This window comes from Homalodisca vitripennis, chromosome 1 (assembly GCF_021130785.1).
Source record: "Homalodisca vitripennis isolate AUS2020 chromosome 1, UT_GWSS_2.1, whole genome shotgun sequence".
NCBI classification, from domain to species: domain Eukaryota; kingdom Metazoa; phylum Arthropoda; class Insecta; order Hemiptera; family Cicadellidae; genus Homalodisca; species Homalodisca vitripennis.
This window is the reverse complement of record NC_060207.1, coordinates 100,181,764-100,203,723: the sequence shown is the minus strand read 5'-3', so window position 1 is coordinate 100,203,723 and position 21,960 is coordinate 100,181,764. Positions and strand designations below refer to the sequence as shown.

General features: G+C 31.5%; 1 long non-coding RNA gene across 1 annotated transcript in view; it reads left to right on the top strand.

Moving 5' to 3' along the window:
* Window positions 1-21,960, top strand: part of LOC124353502 — a 234,417-nt gene that overhangs the window by 46,520 nt on the left and 165,937 nt on the right. Inside the window, exon 2 of the long non-coding RNA XR_006921604.1 lies at window positions 13,031-13,140. This is a non-coding gene — a long non-coding RNA (uncharacterized LOC124353502). The remainder of the gene's footprint in view (window positions 1-13,030; window positions 13,141-21,960) is intronic.

Sequence of the window (21,960 nt, the reverse complement as noted above, 5' to 3'; positions counted from 1 at the left end):
ATTCATCAAGAAAGATAATTGAATTGTATGTAACTGCAACTACTGTAAAATATTATACCAGCCCCAGTTTGCTGCACGTCTCCTTAACTCTAATACATAAGATATGAGAGCGACGATGGGTTTAATATAATTCTGCGGCGCGTCGCCGTTGAAATGTAATTATATCGCGCGCAAATGGTCTGAGTTAGGCCAATGGCATATCACATTAAAAAAAATTGCACTTTGTTCTGAGAAAAATTAGTGCCAGATTACATTAAAGCAACCACATTAAGCGTTGTTTGCTTTATTTCAAAATTCGATTATTGAGATAAAAATACATCTTGAGATAAAACAAGTTGCCTTTCTAGATATTTATAGCCAGGGAGGTTTGAATAGTGGAGTTTAATACACTGTGAAGCCTCATACACTGGCTGGGATGGTAATAGAAAAGAGCGAGCCTTTCTTCACTGTCCGAGAAAAAAATGATATTGGACTCAAACAAGAACATTAATTCTAATCCACTTTGTCGAGCTGAACTCGATGCAGCTTTAGCATGTGTAGCTCATGGTACCTGAGGTGGGCGAACCTCAGTTCAAACGGATTGGTCCCACTAAAAACAATGCCGACCGCCATCATCATGGGCGCTAAGGGCCCATCCTTGTGCAAGGACCTGTCTCTTGCGAAAGCCTGTATATGTACTCCGCCTAGTGAAGTTGCTTCGACGTTTTTGATCTCTACAGTCACAGTTAGTGAGAATAACAGTTTGGAGTACTGCTATCTTATATAGTTTATATGATACATTTCACAATCAAAAAATAACTGGGACAGAGATTTGGCAAAATGATTTGTGGGTAAAATTTTAAAATTTTATTAAACCTAACAGTTCTGTGATACATTGCGAGGTAGGCAATATTTATTGCACAGTATTCCCACATCAGATGCTCTTTGGAATAATTGTTTACTTTAAAGTGCAGATGTTCTAAAGGGAAACATTTCCTATGTGCACACGCTAGATAACTTAATTTACTATATATATGGAACACATTTATGCATTTGTTTTAATAGAAATTAAAATTTCAGTAGATGCTATTCAACTCTTTCAACTCAGTAATGTCGAAGTTCATACATTACCCTTAGTTCTAAGTAACCATGTCTGATGTTACCATGTAATAATTTGAAACTAAAATGAGCATATTAAACGTAAATATTACTTGTGTTTATTATAAGGTCATGCAAATTTTCTAAACAATCCTACATAATATGTTTTACGTGGTGGGAGCAGCAGAATCCGACATTTTAAAGATCCTCATCAGAGATTTTATTCAATACAGGAGGGTTGGATCTCCTACACAGTAATATTGACACAGTCCTGAATCCTGATCCGTACAGAATGGCGATATAATTCTGTTTCCTGCGGATGATGAATTTGACATTATTTGTTCTCTAGGGGTTGTATGAAGTTGCAAAGGTAGCCGTCACTTTATTAGATTTTTGTTTTGTAAAACGAGGCTTCACTCTCGAGATCCAGTATTATTGTTTATAATTGACATTCAAACTGACATTAATTCGAACATATGTAAATACATCCAAATTATAGACCTTTTTGAACACTTTCGATTTAGTTTGGAATATACTGAAGAAATTTAATATACTTTACGACATTATTAAGTACATTCTAATAAGCTAAAAGTAACTAAACTATCTAGTATGATTTTAATATTTTATGCATAAAATAAGGCATATACCTTTTAAAATAACGCACTAAACACAGCAGACTCTTATTTGGAGAATTAATTAACGGACTGAAAAATATTCCAACTCCTGATCCAATTTTGAGAGCAGTGTTTTGGGGCGCTAAATTCATAGAGTGAAACAAAATTGTCTAAAAACTAGCTAAGGCCTATAAATATTATACTAAATAAACTTTCTCTAGCATGAATTTAATTGAATAGTTCCAATGATTTACGTTAAACTTGAGCTATTATTTGTACCTATTTGGAGGAGTCTTAAATGTTTGTAGATTTTATTCAAATCACATATGATCTAATACTAGTGGAGTGCTATGTTATTTTTGAAACAGAAGTCATATATCAAATATAAATTTTCAGTTAAATTTAATTCTGTTAGAAAACTCTCTATACAACAAACATTTTGCGTAGATACATTCTTTAAGTAAGCCAAGTTGAAAATACGCGTGGCTGACAAACAAAACACTGACTTTTCTTTAGTTATACGGAGTTTCCAAAAAAGTATCAAGCAGAAGTCCAGATATAGAGCACACTTAAGGGTCCTCAAATAACCTAAAAATATTATCCGATATTAGGTTACTAATGTATTTTAGTTTTCGAGTAATACATTTTAAGTGCGTTTTTATTAAACTCTTGATTATTATAACGTTTTAGGCTGTATCCATGTGTCACCAACATGTATCCGTAATGTTTTAAAAATCCATTGAATATTAGAAAACGTGTCATTTTCAACAATTTTAAAATCTTTTTTCCAATTGTAGTGTCACGAGCTCACTTGTTTCTTGAATTTGTGCCAGGAGTGAATGGTTAATTGAAACATGTTAGTGCCCGATTCCTCCCATTTTGTTCCTTCAGCTGCTGTAAATATGCCGTCACACAATGGTAAAGGAATCTAATTTCAAGTACTTTACATTTACATATTCTCTATCTATGGCATCATAAGATAATCAGTTTCAATTCGCCACTGATGGCACGGAATGTATGAATGGCCACTACAACCACCCTGCTCACTGTAAAACTCCTGAGAGAAAAAAAATTGAGTATCTAGTTTAAAGAATGGTAACCTACAATGATAACCTCTCTGGAACCACTAAACGTTTTATTAATTTTTTGATCAGAAGAAGATTTTCAAAGGCCTCCTCTTAGACAGTTTCCGAATGTGGTATAAAGTCATTCAGGATTCGCAAAATTAATTATTTGTATGCTATAAGGTTTTTGAGCTTTTATTATTGTATCTAACAATAAGCTTTATTCAACAATCTCAAATTCTTAACTTTAAATCGCCGCCATTTGGCTAGAGTGAACCTTTTGAGGTCGAGTTTACGTTCATGGGTTCTTATAATAATGGCCTTTAATGTAATGTACAACTCAAACGATGCCCGTATTAAAGGCTTTCTTATGACTCCTTGAGAACCGTCCACAGTATGATGAAAAATGTGCTTAAAAAAGTAGATTTTTAGGCGTAAAGTTTTGTTGCTTTATATGCATTGTTCAAAAAATAAAATGCCGATTCCTGACTTTTGTAGACCCGATATATACAGTATATAGGCTATAGAATAAAGTTTGTACTTTTAACAATTTTTTGGCGTCATAACAAAACGTTTTAATTTAAATAACTAATTAATATTATATCTTTGTAATTAAATGTGCAAAATAAGTATAACATGCTTGGAATACGCAGAATTTATATGTAATTTCACCTGTCCATTAATGGTCTTTATTTCTATTTATAAATTATTATTGCACTCACTCTGAATTTAAATTGTTAATTTGAATGGGTTAATTGAATTATTAGCAATTCCAACTTCCAAATTACGTGATATCTGTCCATTCATTTCTAACCATATGCTATTTACTTTAATCGCTCTCATGTATTGCAACTAAGTAAATTCTAAACACCAACTAGTTTTAAACTATCATGATTTTTAATTGATACAGTTTTTATTGGCTGAGCTTTAGAGAAGCCTATTACTCGAGGGGCTGGAACTATTTCTGTCTGATTGTCCTCAGCGAGGCCTGTCACATGACACGTTGTCTATGCTTTACTTCTGGATCAGATTGAGGACATTTTTGAGGAGATTTTTAGGCACAAAAGTAAACAATCAAATAATTGAATGCTATATATAGTGTTTTCCTCACACAGTTGACTAGATAGCTCAAGTTTAAACAGGTAAACGTAAATTGACATAGCCGTATTATAAAACAGATACTAGCCCATAATATACAATGTTGAGTTTCTGTAGATAAATGATTGGAAGGTGAATGTTGAGTTATAAGGAAGGATTTGATTCAGCGAATTAGAACAGAAAAAAAAACAACTGAAAGCGCCGACAGCAAAAGTGCAATAAACTTTTTCTGTAAATTATCTATAATTTGTTGGTATCTAAGACTGTATATGTTTCCTGCAAATAAAATACTTGGTTCTTCCTCAAATAGGTGTGATAGCTTGCCATATACACGTTATAAAATTAACTAGTAAAGAAATATCATGATGCCATGCGGTGTACATATTGGCTATATATAATTTACAAACTCTCTTATGAAAGAAATTTCATAAAACTTTCATGAAAATTATAGAATGTTTGGCTGCTATTATCTTAATCGGACTTTTTACCGAAGTGGCTATAAAAATGTCCTAACTGTATTCTCCACTTGAACAATACAATAACAAGGACTAACAGTATAAGATAAATACTTTACCCTCGACAATCGCCTGATAATCGATGGAAGAATACTATCAAACCCACGAACAGTGCGGGTTTCTAGGTTCTTGACAAGCTCAAGTGCCTTGTACTTCAAACTCCAATAGATGTGGTTACTATTTCATATGATTCCAGGTTATATTGTCATAGGATGTCTGTAAAAACCCCCTAGGAAGCCATATTATAATTGTGTGGAGTAATGAGACAGAAATAGCTGTATAGATAGTTTCCTTTCATTGATAACTGTTTAATTCAGAGACGCCAGGTAATATTTCGTGCTTTCTTACACATGTTAGGATTATGAATGACTTGTGTAAGAAGCCGCGTGGAATTCATCTTTTCTGGATGAGAGAGACAGGGTAGAATGTGAGATTAGTAAAACTACTTCTGTTGTACACAGACTTCAGTGATGATAGTGGACAAGTTGACCATTCACGCAAACACTTCCAGTGGATTTCCTCTTTTAGACGAATAGTAGCAGGCTCTCAATTCAGATGGATACACCCCCTATACAGTGTTATATAGATTTACGATCTTTTACCGAAGACCATAGTGTGAAACATTGATCCTAAAATAAATTTTACTTCAAAGTATTGCTTGCAGTACTTGGGTTATTATGTTTAAAAGAGTTATTATTCGAATATAAGAATTATTTAATAATTATAATATCAGTTAATATTGTTCAACAGCACCATTGTCCGGTCCTGCTTTATTTTACGTCAACTGCTTGTGAGTATTTGGCAGTAAGGTAGAAAATGAAACAGTCAGCAAAGCCTGAACACATTATTGACTCTAACTTGGGGTAAACAAGGTTGCGGGTGAATTTGTAAGGATGAGTGTTGAAATTCCACCCCTTCAGACGCCACTTCTCTTATAAACAACGTTATTGCCCTATTGATAGTTTTGTGTTTACGTCTGTGGGTTAGTTTATCTTCGCCGCTTGACACAATTTTCAGGATTGCCTTTCGGAATCAATCATTTTACTTCACTTGCAGTATTTATTGATGTCCTATTAAAAACCTACTTGTGTAGTAGTACTGCTGTACGTGGTTCTGCACAGTATGTTGGAACTGGACAATAATTATGTTTCAAAATCATCGCAGTAGGATGCATTTCTCGTTATTTTATACCTTCTAGTAGAATTGAGACGTGCGCAACAAAATCTGATTTTTTATGCAATTTCTGAGGAATCCAATGGGCGTCTAGTAGGCGGCACATCACTGCTGCAATGGAGGAAAGGAATAACAATTTATATTTCTAGTTTACATGGAGTGTGTGGTGCTCAATTAGTGTTAAATGTTTCAACAAGGACTAGTCGTGAGGGAGAACACTCCCCTAACCCGCTTGGTTTGTATAGACTACAGCAAAAAGTATTCCCTTCTTCCAAGGAGATATGGACAGATAGTACCTATTGTCTCTCTTCATGGTGGCTGTACCATTAGATATCGACAGGGAGCTCCCCCCTTTAACCGTTCTGACTTCAGGTCACTTCGATAGCCGCGCAGAAAGAAGAATTACTAGTTTGAAGACAATTGAGGTTTTCTTGAGCTAGTGACATAAATTTGCTTCATAATAATAGTTGAAGTAAAGGTAGTCCAAGTGCCAAGAGCAAATTTGCATTATAAAAACACTCAAAGTGGTTTTTCTTGAAATCAATAAAGACATTTTCCTTAATCCGTAGCCTTTAGTCGCGTTAATTTTGGCAGAGGACGAAATGAGGAGGTATCAAAAGGATTAATACGATAATTTTTCTTATATGATATTTTTATTAGTTTGACAAGTTTATAATGAACCGTCAGGTACTTATATATACCTCAAATATATACCTCAAATAATCTAAGTTAGGCCTTTTAAGCCGACAGCCCTTTAGTTTTGAAAGTGTCCATTTGCTGTTAGAAATGTCATACACTGATTGAACTTCATTTTCACATTAAATGATCTTATATTTAGTTAATAGATTCGTTTAGCAGCAACAATATTAACACAAGAGAGCAAAAGTGAAGAGGATAATTGAGAACGTGAAGCAGCGGTCCTCTCTCTTTGTTACTTTTCTTTTATTTGTTCATCTCCAGGCAAATATTACTGTATATTTGAAAAGAGAAGTTTACATTCTTCGTACTAAATGAATAGCGTATACGCCGAGTGTTAAATATTTTTACTAAGTGTTATAAAACAATATTTAATGATTCATTCCATAATTTGAAATAATTTGAAGTTATCAAATAAATATTCATAACGAACATTAATACAATTTTATTAGACATTAGACAGTTATTTTTATTATTTACTAATAGGAAACATACATTTGTTATTTCAAAAATTAGTCATTCAAACACAAAACACCTGATTTTAGGATAATACAGACGCACAGTAGTATTTATCAATTTACATTCAAATCAAATCATATTTTATTGAATTTTTACAATTTGACATTGCATTGCAAATGTCAGTAAATCATTTTATAAATAGTTTTCACACATGCCAAAGTTAAAGCTTTCACACATGCACCCAAACCTCCACATTCACTCAAGCACACTCTCACTGACTCCAGATCCTATGCGTCTCATAAATCCCAGCATTAAAATTACTCAGCTTAAAATATCAGACCATAAAAGTTGTATTGAGGATTGCCCATTAAGTTAAATATAATTTACTTTCTATGAACATTAAGTTTATTATATATATATATATATATATATATATATATATATATATATATTTAAAAAAATCTCCTTCATTCCCGTTATTTACACATTCTCGAGAATATAGGGGATCGTTTTTCAGAAAGATATATAATAAAATTAATGTATTATATATAAATAAATATTTAAAATAAATTTATTTTATTACTAGCTGTTACCCGCGGCTTCAAACGCAATTTTGCAGGTTTTGCACCTGTATGAGGTTTTATGGTTCGAGTGAATTTATTTCCGACACCAATGTTGAGTTTGCTTTCTTCCCACAATTAAGAAAATATGTTAAACAGTTTCTATTTATTGTCATTTTAATTTAATCCGATCGTAGGTTTTTTGTTCCAAATCTGATTTAGCCTCTCTCCCGATCAAGAAAATCTATATACAAACATAACTCTGAGAAGTCTACTACAAAAATTAGACTACATTGCCTCTATGTGCATTGCTAGCAGTTATCCATTACTTTGCACACGAATTTGTAGGCTTTGCACTTTTATGAATGCTGGTTCGAGTGGATTATATTTTCGACGCCAATTTTGAATTTGCCTTGTTATCACGATGAAAACAATACGCCAAAAAGTTTATAATTATGGCCATTGTAATTAACTTTGTTCTCAGGATGTTTTGTTACATATTTGATTTTGTTTTCCCGATTAAGAAAATATATACACATCAGTCTTTGTACCGTTAAAATGTAAAACGGCATTAAAATTGATGGTTAATTATTAGCGAATGAACTCACAACGTAAGCAAATTGAAAATAATAAACAATGTTTACACAGAACAATTGATTAAATTTGACAGGCTCATTCAATTAATATTAAATTTAGAGACCAAAATGGAATTTGTCGCTATTTTAAAGAACAGTGGTGCGTAGCCCGGAAGGATCTTCGAAATACGAATAGGCCTGTATTCATCCTGGAAACCGCAAGATATTCCATATAAAATTTCAGTACAATCGGTTGAGTAGTTTTAGCGCGAAAATAATACAAACAAACATATGCACTTTCCCAATTTCAAAATTATTAGGAATTCCCTGACACATTTTAAACTCTCTGGTTTATAAATAATAAACCATACATTCAGTTACAAAAATCAGTAACTTTGAACATACTATACTAATAATTTTGTGAATCTGGTATAAGAACATGAACCGGAGTAAAATAAAAGACAGAAGCTCGAAATCGAAAGGAAATCGCTCATAAAACATCCTTTAAACCAAATTCAAAAGGAAACATTGTAATGTTTCCTTTCTGTAGATTGTTCAATTATATTAATTATTGATGTTAATATTAACATCAACACGCATTAATATACATCTCAAAAATTCCATAATCGGCAAGAATCCTTACTTGCATGGTGTCGTTTAACATTGAATTTAGCCCATTGGTTGGCTGTATTAAAAAGAGAAACTACATAAGACACAAACGTATTATTTTATACACACATATATAATTTTAAATAATAAACTCACATTCAATGTGTATAGGACTTATTTAGTTTACAAACATATTGTTAAGAATAAGTAGATGTAAAAGAACAGAAATTATTGTTGAACACCTAATTGAGGAAGTTTGCAGTTATTATAAGCTATTGCGCTATAACTTGTTAACTGTACTTAAAACGAATGAACAAATGAGATTTAAGTATGAATCTTAACTTAAATTAAGTAAAAATAATTTAATTTTCTTCAAGTTCACAACAGTTAGTGTGTTGGATTTGAAGTTTATTGATTTATTGTCGATGTTAACGCTTAATTCTAAAGATCGCCTTTGATTATTCAAGAGTTAACCGTGATACGTTGTATTCGTAAAGTTATTATTATTGCTCATTGTTTCAAAGCCATAATACATTGGATATAATACAAGCATTATATACAAATATCACGTAAACAAGAAAAAGCAGAACAACAAGCAGTAACACAATAAATAATGACTATAGATAAGCACTTAATAAAATAATTTAAAGAGTACAATATGCCCTCCAAATACATAGTACATAGTTATCTTCAACCAATCATAATTTCAATCTTCATGTCGCTTATGATGATGATACAGACCATACATGACAGGCAACGTTTTTGAAATTGCATTCAGTCATTCAGTCCTCAATTTTAAAAGATTGTGATTGGGATTTATTGACTGCCTGATGCAAGCAACCTTAATATTTGATGTGACAATATTTAATGTGCGCTTTAAGATTAAGAACAAATTTAACACAAGTGATATTTGTGAAGTTTTCTTGAACTTTCAAGGATGCTTATCATTGGTCCTTAAATTGTAGCTGATTGACGGAACATACATGTTAACGTTATTCCTCAACGTGAGAACACAGAGATCAATCATCACCATTGTGTTGATGATAAACGCAACAATTCATTGAGGCATATAAAACAGGAGACGTCCACCGCCATATTTCCAATGCCCCCTTTGCATGCAGTGACGAACACTGGACCGAAACATGTAAATTCCATGACACGATGAGTAGACACGAGCCGTGCTTTTGATGACCCAGATTTGTTCTATAGGAACAACGATTTACCGGTTAAGGATGAGTTTAAATATAATCCTCTCTCTTTAACCTACGTGTACTGCGTTCTCGCAAGAATTAGTAGCCCCTTATTTTGACTGTGGATGATATTGATGTTTTTATGTATGTACATTAATTCACCAATTTTGTGCAAGCATCAATAGCCTAATGTTATTTCAAGAACGATTGTAAAACAAGACGTACCTGCTCCACCGGAACTCGAACCGAGTGAGAACCTGACCATTACAAGACAGGATCCATATTTTTTGACCATAAATTATTTTGTATTTGGCATTATTATGTAACTCATAATATAGAAAATATTCCTGAGGTACAACTTCTTGTATAATATTCCAAGTGAATGTTTAACGTGTTACGTATTTATAATCATCCTGTTGTGTGGTACTACATCAACCTGCAGAAGGTTGGAACACGTCAACACGAGGTCGGTTCATTTGTACCAATCTTTAGAAAGGAGGAAAGATAATATTTAGGTAAAGGTTTTACAAAGTACTTCCCTTACGCGCAAACGAGAAACGTTTATAGATTTCCTTGTATTATTCTTAAGAATATTTATAACAGTTCTTAAATGCTAATTTAAGCTTTCAATTTTGATATAGGGTTATGTTCTCTACTGTAAAAACATTCCACTGATGATCTGTCCTATGTCCCAAGTCACTATTCTTTAATTTAACCTTTAAATTTAATAAATACATTTTTAACTTAGTATTAGGTTAGTTATGTACCTAAGGAAGAGATCAGATTGCAGGTATTGAAACTTGGTATTACATTGTTGTATCACTGAACGATGACAAATTTCTTGTTCTTACACAAATACAATCGATATTTATAATTATTTTGTTATATTTGTTATAAAGGATGCAAAAATAACGAACATAAAATACTCAGAAATTATATGTGATTTTATTTTTACTTTTTTAGATGTAGGTAAATACATTTTAATGAGCCTTGTATAACATTACATTTTTACTTCATCTATGAGCAGCAAATCACTATAATTTGAAATTATGTAAGTTTTGTCAGGTATTTTTTATCATAATAAATATTAATATAGTAATATCGTTCTTAGTTTGTCAGTAAGATATTCTGAGAACGAACTGACCTATAGACTTTTTGTATCAAGCTCCATTTATAAATAAGGAACATTAAATTCAATTACGGCGCTTGTCGCTTAATAGCATTTGGCTGGGAGCTGACGAAAATGGTTACATTTATCTTATGGGTAACCATGATGATAACGAAGAATTCGCTCTTGTTTAGTCATACACAGTAAATTCAAAACGCCAAATAATTTTAAACTTCTTCGATATTTTTGCTGAGTATAGTATGTTTAAGCTATGGTAGTTGAGAAATGGGAAGTAAGCTCGCTCTTCCGTTACGTCGGAGAAAAAAAGTGTCGTTGCTTTGTTCTGAAGAGAAACTGACAAACTATAAACTGCATTCACCACGGAAAATGTTGGTAATTCCACAGACAGTGAAATGTTGACATGCGCAGAAGTAATGTTCTAGTTGTGATATCTCTACATTCTGTTCGGATAGAACTGTTTATCCTTCCTTTTATGTGTGAATAAGCAAGAAAAGCTGACAAAGCGGTCTCTAAACTGCTTCTCTTTACCTATAAAAATGTAGGAATTCCAGCAATTTTCATGTAAACAATGAAAACTATGATAAATTCAACAATTCATTGTCGCATATAAAACTACGATTTATTTGAAAAAATGTATTAATTTCTAACATATATAAACTAAGGATAATTGGTTATTTTGCATGGTTTTTTAATGGAAACTAATTTAAAAGAATTTTAAAACCTTTTATATTAATTTTCGTAAAACGAAACGGAACTTTTAGTTATGAGCTCTTGCGGACAAAAAAGGTTACGTTGGATCTAATAGCTCTCCACATGACTACCATGGTTATACAGTTTTTGTCTAATGTTTGCTTGACAATTTTATAGAATGTTAGACATGTAAGCTATTAGGTAATATAGTATTAGGTAAGCCGCAACATGTGGCTACACGTGTTTGCGCCCTATTTGATACGCTCGCTTTAAATTTGTCAACTCCTGGCTAAATCCGTTGAAATAGTATTATCACAGAAAGACGGGAAAGTGAGTTTACTTTTAGATTTATAAATATTTTGTTCGATCATCACTCATCGCTTCCGATGCAATTCCCAGCGGGCGATCTCTTTGAAGTTCCAACACCAAAGAAACTGAAGTCAACATTCAACTTTACTTTTCTTCTACTTCAATTCTTAAGTTAGATTCTAAACGAGAACCGGTAAAGTTGATCAGTAAACTTTGAGGTTTTATGCAGTGAGCATTTCGTTTTCTAACAAGTAATTCAAACTTAAAAAGACGATCATTGAATGCCTTTGGCAACCAGGTACTCTAGTACTAATTGTAAGTCATGTTTGATAACAAAATGCTACTGATTTTGTTAAATGTTTTCCTTAAAATATAATGATCACAATGATTTGTTTATAATTTGAATGTATCTTTAATTACTAATACCTAACACAAAAAATTAAAAGAAAGTTTGTGGTGATTCGTTTTTGAAAATTTCAGATTTTGTAAACTGTTTTCTCTTTAGACAATTGTATTCTGATTTCTTTAAAAAATAAAATTTACAGTAGCTCGAACTCTGAAAAGGTTCTTTACCTTAAATAGTTGTAAATATATTTAAACTAAAGTTTCTCAATGAAAATGGACTAGAATATTGGGAAGAATTCGTAAATGTGTTTAGCTTTTAAAAGAATCACTGTTCATTTCAATCAATTTCATTGATAAGTATTATTTGTAAAAATAGCCATGATAGATATTTTACAAGCAACAATCATGCTTAATGATCTGAATGAATATAGCTAAACAACACGTTCTTGCTATCGCATCATACCGTACCACCAAGAAGTTAATTTATTACATAGTAGAGTCAACGCTTTTATATGAAGCATAGCGAACTACTGAAATGGCGCTCTTCATCCTCAGAAGTGGTGCTGGAAACGGTATAAACCCAATTGCTAATGTTCGTTAACCACTCCGAGAGTGAAGCCTGTCGGTTAGAAACCCGCGGTCATCCCTTCGCTAGGGTGAAGGTCAGACTACTTGGTAAGGAAGAATGTACAAAGCAGCTGGTGATTGTATATGTTCCCAATTCACTCTTAACATCCTCATTTCCGAGCTATGAACCTAATCAATTAATTATCCCCTTTCCTTCAACCTTCTATCCTTACGTTTCTACATCCCCCCCATTCCATGAAAAGATACGAAAACTAATAGAAATGACAGAGTAAAAAATAGTCCTTTGGACTTCGCAAACCTCTGTGGAAGACGCAACAATAATACAAAGTTTTTATATAGGTGTAGTCATGCAGACGAACGTGCAGATCCATGGTGGGGGTCGTGGGCTCCGTTCTTCCCCGGTAGAACGTACCTCGGACCATACCTACAGCACCTACAACACTGTTAAGGTACGTGCCTTCGACTCACTTATTGTTATCATACTTAAGGATTTATTGACGAAATCGATTAAATCATCATAATACACTTTGTTATTTAAATTATTATTGTATATTTTGCATAGAAATATGCTGTATGATGTCCAAGGGTCAAGCGCTACTTAGAGATAACCTTCTTGATTGCCATTGGTGTAATTAATTTATCTCTACAGCACATAAGAAGAAATGTACATATTACAAATCTTATTCATACCGATCTTATCTTTCAATTACGAGTAAATGGCTTGTAATTATAGGTTAATTAGTCCGCAGAAGATTACATACCACCTTATATCAACCAATCTTACCAATATAGTTACCATCTTTAAGCATGGAATAGAACTACAAGTGATTTAGTTTCAGACATATCACTATGGAGTTGCTTATGATTGTTTTAGACCTTGATAGTTTTTAGTTTTATTCAAAATTAATTTTTTTAACATTAAAACGTGTAAGCGCAATATTGCTATTGGTTCGCTTACTAAATGTACGTAAAAACCTATTTAAATACTAAACTATATATTTTATAAGGTAATAATAAGGATATTTGAGTAGTGGTTTACAAAGTGTAAAATATAATGCCTTGTAATAAAATGGCTAGTATATATGAATCGTTAATTAGTTTTATTGCAATAGCCTTAAAAATATCTGTAACAAAAGGGCAAAGGAAATATTATGTTTATTTAATCAGATTTGTTCGCTCTTCCATAACACAGCTTTCAGGGGTTATAAGATTATATTCTGACACAATCCATTATCCTCCTCAAGGAAACACGATGTATTAGATTTTTTATGAAAATACTAGATACTCATAGAAAGAATGGAGCATATCACTATATTTAATATTGTATCTAACCATGTAGTTTGTTATTGTTTGTATTTAAAAATATAGCTTAATGTACTATTACAATAATAATAATGATATTGAAATGTAAAAGTGCCTTTGTTTCTTTTGCTTTCACGCATAAATTATTGTACCTGGGACGAATATAAGCTTATTTTTAGTTCGAAACTCCTTCCATGCTCTGCCCCACTGGACTCTAAATTAGTTTTCTGTGTAAATATTTTAATATGACAGAACTAGTATATGTTTAAGTAAATAAACCATATTTAGATTTCTTTACATTTATAAAGTAAAGGCATAAATTAAGTTTCATAGTAACAAAACATTTGATTTCAATATCATGGCAACAAGGTAAACCAATTAATTTATTCTGGATTTTACTTAATGAAAAGAATTGTGAATGTGTATGTTTTATTTGTGCACTTGTATTGAATTTGGTACCCTTAGACATTGTGGAACAGCATATTAATACAGTTACTGAAGGAACAAAAACGGAGGACTGGGCATTAGCATAATTCAACAAACCATTCTCTCCGTGACTACAATTTAAGGAAACAAACGAGCGCAGTGAGTCCGTTATTATAGCAAGTGGAATCACAAAACATTACACGCGACACTAAAAACAATATTTTATGACAGAAAAATGATTAGGTATATAGATACTGATATAATTCCTAGACTGAACCTACCAAATAAGTTTGCTGGGAAGCAATAACTTAAGTGTATCATGTATCGTCTTTATTTATGTATGACAAATGTAATAATGTAAGTATTGCAATGTGTTAGTATTATTGATGCTTTTTTCAATATATAGATATATATATATATATATATATATATATATATATATATATATAAATATTGTTTTTCGAGGCAAAATAGCAATCTCTAATATTGTATGTTGAAAATATAATAATTTTAACTAGGAATGTAAAACCTGAAATAAGAATTACTCGCATTTTTGATTCATCTTTCTATTCTTAATCACTTGATGACTAATTCTAATGATATATTGTAATTCAATTTTAGAAATATCATAAAATCCAATCAAGCTCATCTGCATTGGTCTAAAATAGTTCTAAAATTACTAAAATCTTGGGAACTATTCATTAAACTGCACGGAATGTTACACAGGAATTGGGAGCGAAGCTGCGGGTATGTGCTAGTAGTTACATATTTGTAACAATGGACGGTTTACTGTACACGGATACTACATTTAAAATGACCAACTGTTCAGTGGGACTGTAAAGTATGTAGTATCTGACATAATACCTTCAATAGATAGTTTACTTTACTAGTTAGTTTCTTGTATGAGAAAATAAAATAAAAGATACTTAAGTTTCGTTAATTTTAGTGCCCACCTTGAATCCGCCATTTTTGATACAAATTTAATACTGGTATAAAAAGGGTCTTGTGATATAACTTTTATTTATTTTTTAAATTCTGATGTCAATGATAAAAACATTGCTTATTAACACAATTTTCAAATCTACAGATTTACAACTTTCATTCTCAGGAGTGGAATTACTATAGTACATTGCGACAACATGAAACCTCACTTTTCGATGTTTAAATCTGTAAATACCTAGATATGTAATAAGGGAACTCTAATTTATTTATTGTTTCGTTCACTGAGGTGAAAATTAGTGATGCATTTGAATTTTCACTACAATTAGTTTTTAAGAATTTCTGATACAAAAAAATTCCACTGTTTACTTTCTGCACTCTCACTTATAACTGTCCGATGTAACAAATTATATTTTTTATTATAAATAAGAATTTTTTATAGCTAATGTTTTAGTAAATATCTGGTAAATTACATGGCTAATTTCGATCAACTCTTGTGTTATTTACAAAGAACAATAACGCTATATAATTATTGGTTAGTTTTGAATTAAGCAGCCATGCAGCACAATCTAGATCCTCATTGTCTCATCAGTTGCACAATTGAGTGAACTGCGATGTTTTAGACACGATCCAAATGCACGGCAGAACAACTGAATTTTCCATACATAATATGGTTAAAGTGGGAAGGGCTGATTCAATATGAATACTGAGTTTAGCTTCATGTCATCGTCCGCTTACTGCAGAGCTAGACATAATTATGACACCACTTCATCTATATTAAACAGGATGGCTGTTGGGTATAAACCAGACAGAGCTCTTTTGTAATCTAGGTGTTTCTGATGTTTGAACTATTCAAAGGCTTCGTTTTGAACGTCTTCATCGTTTACTTATTTGGATCTCAGACGGTAAGATTTCAGGAGTTAAGCTTGCGAGAGTTTCAGATTTCAGACTTTCATAATGTCGAATAAATATGGACCCTATTATTAATACATAAGTATATTTTGATTAGACATTAGTAATTGAAACTGTGCAATCTTTTAGTGTTTTGATTGTCTCATAGTATTTGGGGTATCAACATTGCTGCCTACAATACAGTCTATTTTAATCTATTGTTAAGTATTACTGTTATTTTTGTTTATAAAGCAAGGAAAGTTGGAACACTTTTTGCTAAATGTTGTAATTTTGTGAGTGTTTAACTTATAAGAATCCATCTATATAATGCTACCAATACAAACTAGTTTTCAAGTATTGGTTTCATTATTATTTGATTACACATTTATTGGAATATTTGCTTAATGTTTTAAACATAGCTTTTATAGATTTAAGGAAAGTTTATGGAAGTTAACTCGTGACTTAATGTACCACGATCCCAATCCCATTTTTAATATGTATTTAGTTTTGAAAACCATTTGTACAACACTATTTTATACAATAACATTTAAAATAATCTAATTGTTTTAATTTCTATTCAGTGAAAACAAATTAATTTCTGGAGGATTTTTGCCTTACAGATCCTTTAAAATGAGGTATTTGTTTGTTTATCGTTGTTTATCAGTTGCCTCTGAGGTTATTAGAGGTATTTTGACCTGGAAAACTGTACGATAGAGGTGATTCTTAGCCGCTGTCACATGTGTGAAAATATAACAGAATTTGTAACTTATAACACATTTCGATCATATATCAATGTTATATAATAGATAACACGTAGTCATTTGTACGTGACAACTGCAACTACGTGTTCGGCAATTCAGCTTTATTGATTTCTTGTCAACTCAAAGTAGTTTAGTAATGTAGTTTAACTTTATTTAGATGCCTTTGAAAAGTTGTAATTCATCCTAATTCCATATTCTTTATATAGTGATAATTCACTAATAATAGTGAATAATAATAATAATAATAATAATAATAATAATAATAATAATAGTAATAATAGTTTATAATTCATTAGTTAAGAATTTGTTTAAAACGCTTATGAAATCAAAACTGCAATAAAATTGAATCTTACAAATGTGGGATGTTTTACTAGTTTGTGAATGTTTAGAGAACAGTTGTCAAGGTTTTGGAATCTTACATGCTAATTATTTACTTAATTTTGAAACATTGTGGAAGACAATCAACCAGAAAAATGTGTCGTCAATAATAAAAATTTGTATAAATGAACATCTAAAAATCTCAAATACACATTCAGATGAGCTTAAATACAATAGTACGTTAAAGCAGTAACTTAATTAAAGAGTGTTGAACGAATGTAATTTGTAGGATGAGGAAATTTGGGGAGTATTATAAAATCCTCAGCACCCTCCCGGCAGACATTGGCACATAATTTGAAAACTGACAAAATTCTTAATTTTCTCTAAGACAGAGCTGAAACGATATTTCTTGTTATTAAACATAAAGGTCTTCTACGCGATTTCCGGAGTGAAATTGAGTATATAGGATGTTCAAGAGAGGGGATTGGGATCTGCGGAGATTCCTTGATACAGTTACTTTACAGAGGATACAAGCACTATCGTATCGATGCCATTCTGGGAAAGGATGTTGCTGTTTTGAACCTCTACAGGGAAAACTGGACAGAAAACGTTATCTCCATCATGTTTAGACCTACTAAATCCTCAAACACTAAGAGAGCCCCCTACCCCAACTATCATCCTTCGCAGTAAACTAGATCCATTGAAGTCACCCCTTTACTTCTGTCTATATTCAAATTTGTGGTTAATGATGGGCCGTTTCTAGATAACAACTTGATTGTGCTGATGTATGTGACAACATCGAGTTTTACTGACCCAAGTGTAGGTACTACTATCTAAACCAATATGGGTTACTTCCATATTGTATCTTTAGTCGTAGAAATATTAACAGACTGAAATTTGTAATTAGCTCTAATAAAGAAGAAAAGTTAAAATGATTAGAAACGTTTTTGATACTTATTGATTGGACGTTTATGTTGATAGGGAATCGAAAGATACATGAAATACGTTGACATAAAGTTTAACCTTAACAAGAGTGACGAACTGTCAGTACTGCGAATACAAACTAATGTGTCCACTTAGCTGATGAGATGAAACAAAACTAACGATCCTGTCGCTATCGCAGCAGAGATTTGATTATGATGTGCGATGTTGCGTTTAAATCAAGTTTGCACTGTGTATGCCGCTAAGCGTAACGTGTACTTTATATCACTAAACCATTAATTCGTTTAGAAATGTTATTTTAAACTATTCTTAAGCATATTCCATTTAAATGGCATCTTGAAAATAAATGTTTTTCAAAACAAACTTAGGAAAATTTTAAATATAAAATTGAGTTTTATGAACACTTCAAATACTGGTTAACAGATTTTTTTAAAGTGAGTAAGATATACTTGACATTTTCTTTGAACTAACCTATAATTTGATTAAATTCAAATAGATAGCCTGATGAAACTGCTGCAAAACTTTACTGAGGCACTTTGTTTGAGAAACTTCACCTCCAAAGTTCTCTCTTGGTGGGACGGAGGAAGCAAACCTGGGAGGGATTGCTTTAGCAAGCAATTATACAAACCGCACCCTTGGTTATATTGTGTTATATTCGTTTCTGTTATATTTATATTAGCCGAGGTTCTCAACAAAATGTAATTGAATATGTCTAGTTTACATCGTGCCTAAATTTCTCTTATAGCTACTTCTGCTACGTAATATTTAACTGTATTAAATGTCCTAGTTATTCATGTTTTAATATCCATAGCACTGTTAATCTTTCTTAAATATTGGTGTCTTATTTATGTATTTTATCACTGACGGCTATTGGTTGTTGTTTGTTGTTATAAATGTTACTGGACAATAATCTTTCAATCACGTGTTGATTTCACGCGATTCACCTTTATTTTATGAGATGGATTTAATTTTCCTTAATTTTGATCAGAACTAAATTACTCTGATTTTACAATATCTGTAAGCTCAGTTATAAGAGTCGCCGTTGTAATCGAGAAGTGTTTACCGTATTTAGTAAACTATTTCATTTAAATCAAAACTGGTTCTTTTCGTCCTATAAATGAAAAAGTAATCAAATTAGTGAATGAAATTCATTAATAATTCATTGAGGCTACATTTTTTAATTTTAAATAATTATTTTGTATTATTATTTTGATTAAAAATATAAATAGACTTGTACACTTTGGGTCACAATTAGAGAATTCCCGTTCGTGTCGCAGATAATCAATAGACTGTTCTCATCGCGCCCATTCTCGTTTCTCCACTGCAGCAATTCTTCTCACTGCACTTGCTTAACACTTATGGTCTAGGAGTTTATTTAATTTTATATTAATTACTGTTTCGGCATAAAAATAATTAGTTTGGGCGGGTACTTGGTATCATCGTTTTGTGTTCAACAACCTCGCGTGGAAACCATTATTTTAAATTCTCATCTTTAGATTTTTTATCCAAATTATTGTTTGCTGTGGTACTTGCTGTAGCATGGGAAGTCCAATTATACAGTTAAGGGATGAAAATATCCCATTAAGTGAAGCTATAATTTTGAAATTAATGGGAAACTTGGTGAGAGTGGGCGTTAGGTTAGGTTAGAGTTTTTGGACATATAGAAATCAGAAGGTTTATGGAGAATTCCGTCAGCGTAATTCGTTTTGGAGACAAAGTTATTTAAATAAACAGTGTGTTGTGATAAATAAAGCACTATGTGGTCAAAAGGCTAAGATTTTTTTGGTGTGTAGTCCCTTATATTTTAAGGGGCGTTGATGGTTTATTATTCAAGATCACAATACCAGTGGTGAAGCTGTTAAACAACTATTTTACGTAAATTTGAAAATTAATAACGTCACCTAAAATCTGGAAATTTTATAGTTTTTAAAGCTGGACTATTTTTACATTTAACTTTTCGGTTGATTTAAAAACATTGTTTTATTCAAGTTTGTCGTAAAGTGCATATCTTTTTAAAGCTGAACGTTTTTGTTTCTATTTATGAATATATATATATATATATATATATATATATATATACGTTCAGCTTTAGAAAAATATGCATTACGAGTGGTGTTACACTTTATTTTATATATATATATATATATATATATATATATATATATATATATATATATATATATATATGGCTATATTTACATAAACTAAATGACGGGTATAATGAAGAGTTTTTCATCAGAGGTAACCAGTATTTACAAGATCTCTCTCACTAATTGCTGATCCTAACCCAGAGGTAATGGTCTTGTTTGACCTGCGAGAAACACTATTTGCCTTAAACTTATTAATTGAGAGCATTTTGACTATCGCTTACTTAACTAACAACACTGTTTTTGCTGATGTAGATATATTTAAAAATAAAGCTTCCCTTCTTAAATGTGTGTTTAAAACATTTCAAAACAAGCGTAAAAATTTTATAAAAATAGCTGTTAAGGTATTAATATTATAGTATACAAATAATAATGATTTTAATACTACAAAACATACCAAAATGTATAAAACATACACATCCAATTTTAATTCAGACTATATATCACAAATATTTATAACTTTATTTAATTATTAATGATAATTATTATCTATATATATATATATATATATATATATATATATATATATATATATATATATGATTATAAAAAAAATAACTGTTGTTTTTATGAAATGGGAGTAAATTAATGAGCCTTATATAGTTTTACATCAGTTACATTGTTTTTAGTTGCTAAATTGGAATATAGAAATGCAAGGAAGTTGTAATTTCCAGAAAGACCAAAGTTGAAGTTGATTACCTCATCAAATGTTTTTCATTTAAAGGAAACCAGTCTTCCATAAAGTAAAAAAATTGTCGATGGTATTTAAAAAATTAAACTACATAAAAATAAATAGTTATGTAAAAACATACAGTTGTGCAGACACTTGTTGTTCATATTCAGTGAAGCATCCAGTAACTAAATTTTTCTACTTGCATTCGTTAAGTAAGATACTGTATTTGACTATGCGAGTACGTAGCATTGTCCGGTTTGTGTTGCTATTGAACGTTGTAACGGAAGTTAAGAATGGGGAACATCTTAAGTCACATGATCAACCATTGTTTCTCGGCATATCTCCAGACGACGCGACGGCAGTTATTGACGTTTCCAGCCTCAATTGCATCACTGTCGGCTAGTCCATCGGGAATGTCGGTGAACTTTTCACTCCACCTCCCTTCCGGGAAAATACAAGAATAACTTAACAGTTTAAAAATAGCGCTATGTATTTTAACACAACAAAAACGTACCAAACCGTGTTGATTTATCATATGATGGTAGATTAAACTATAGCAGTTTTTATTTTTATCTCTTATAAAGGATATTATATTGTGGGACGAATAACAAATTATTGTGTCCGGTATTGCAGAGCATTTCTCAAAAGATTTTTATCCCCTTCGTATAGCTTGTTCATTAAAATATTCCTCTGTAATTCCTATTTTGTTAAATACTTTTAAAACTATTTACAATTTTGATCAAGAGTTCTTAAAATGCGCAAATGATTAGATTTAAGAATTCACAGTGCAATTCTTAACCATAATATTTTTTGGATTTAAAGATTATTAAAGGATCGTAATCAGTTGGAAAACCTGGGTGCAAGTTTAAA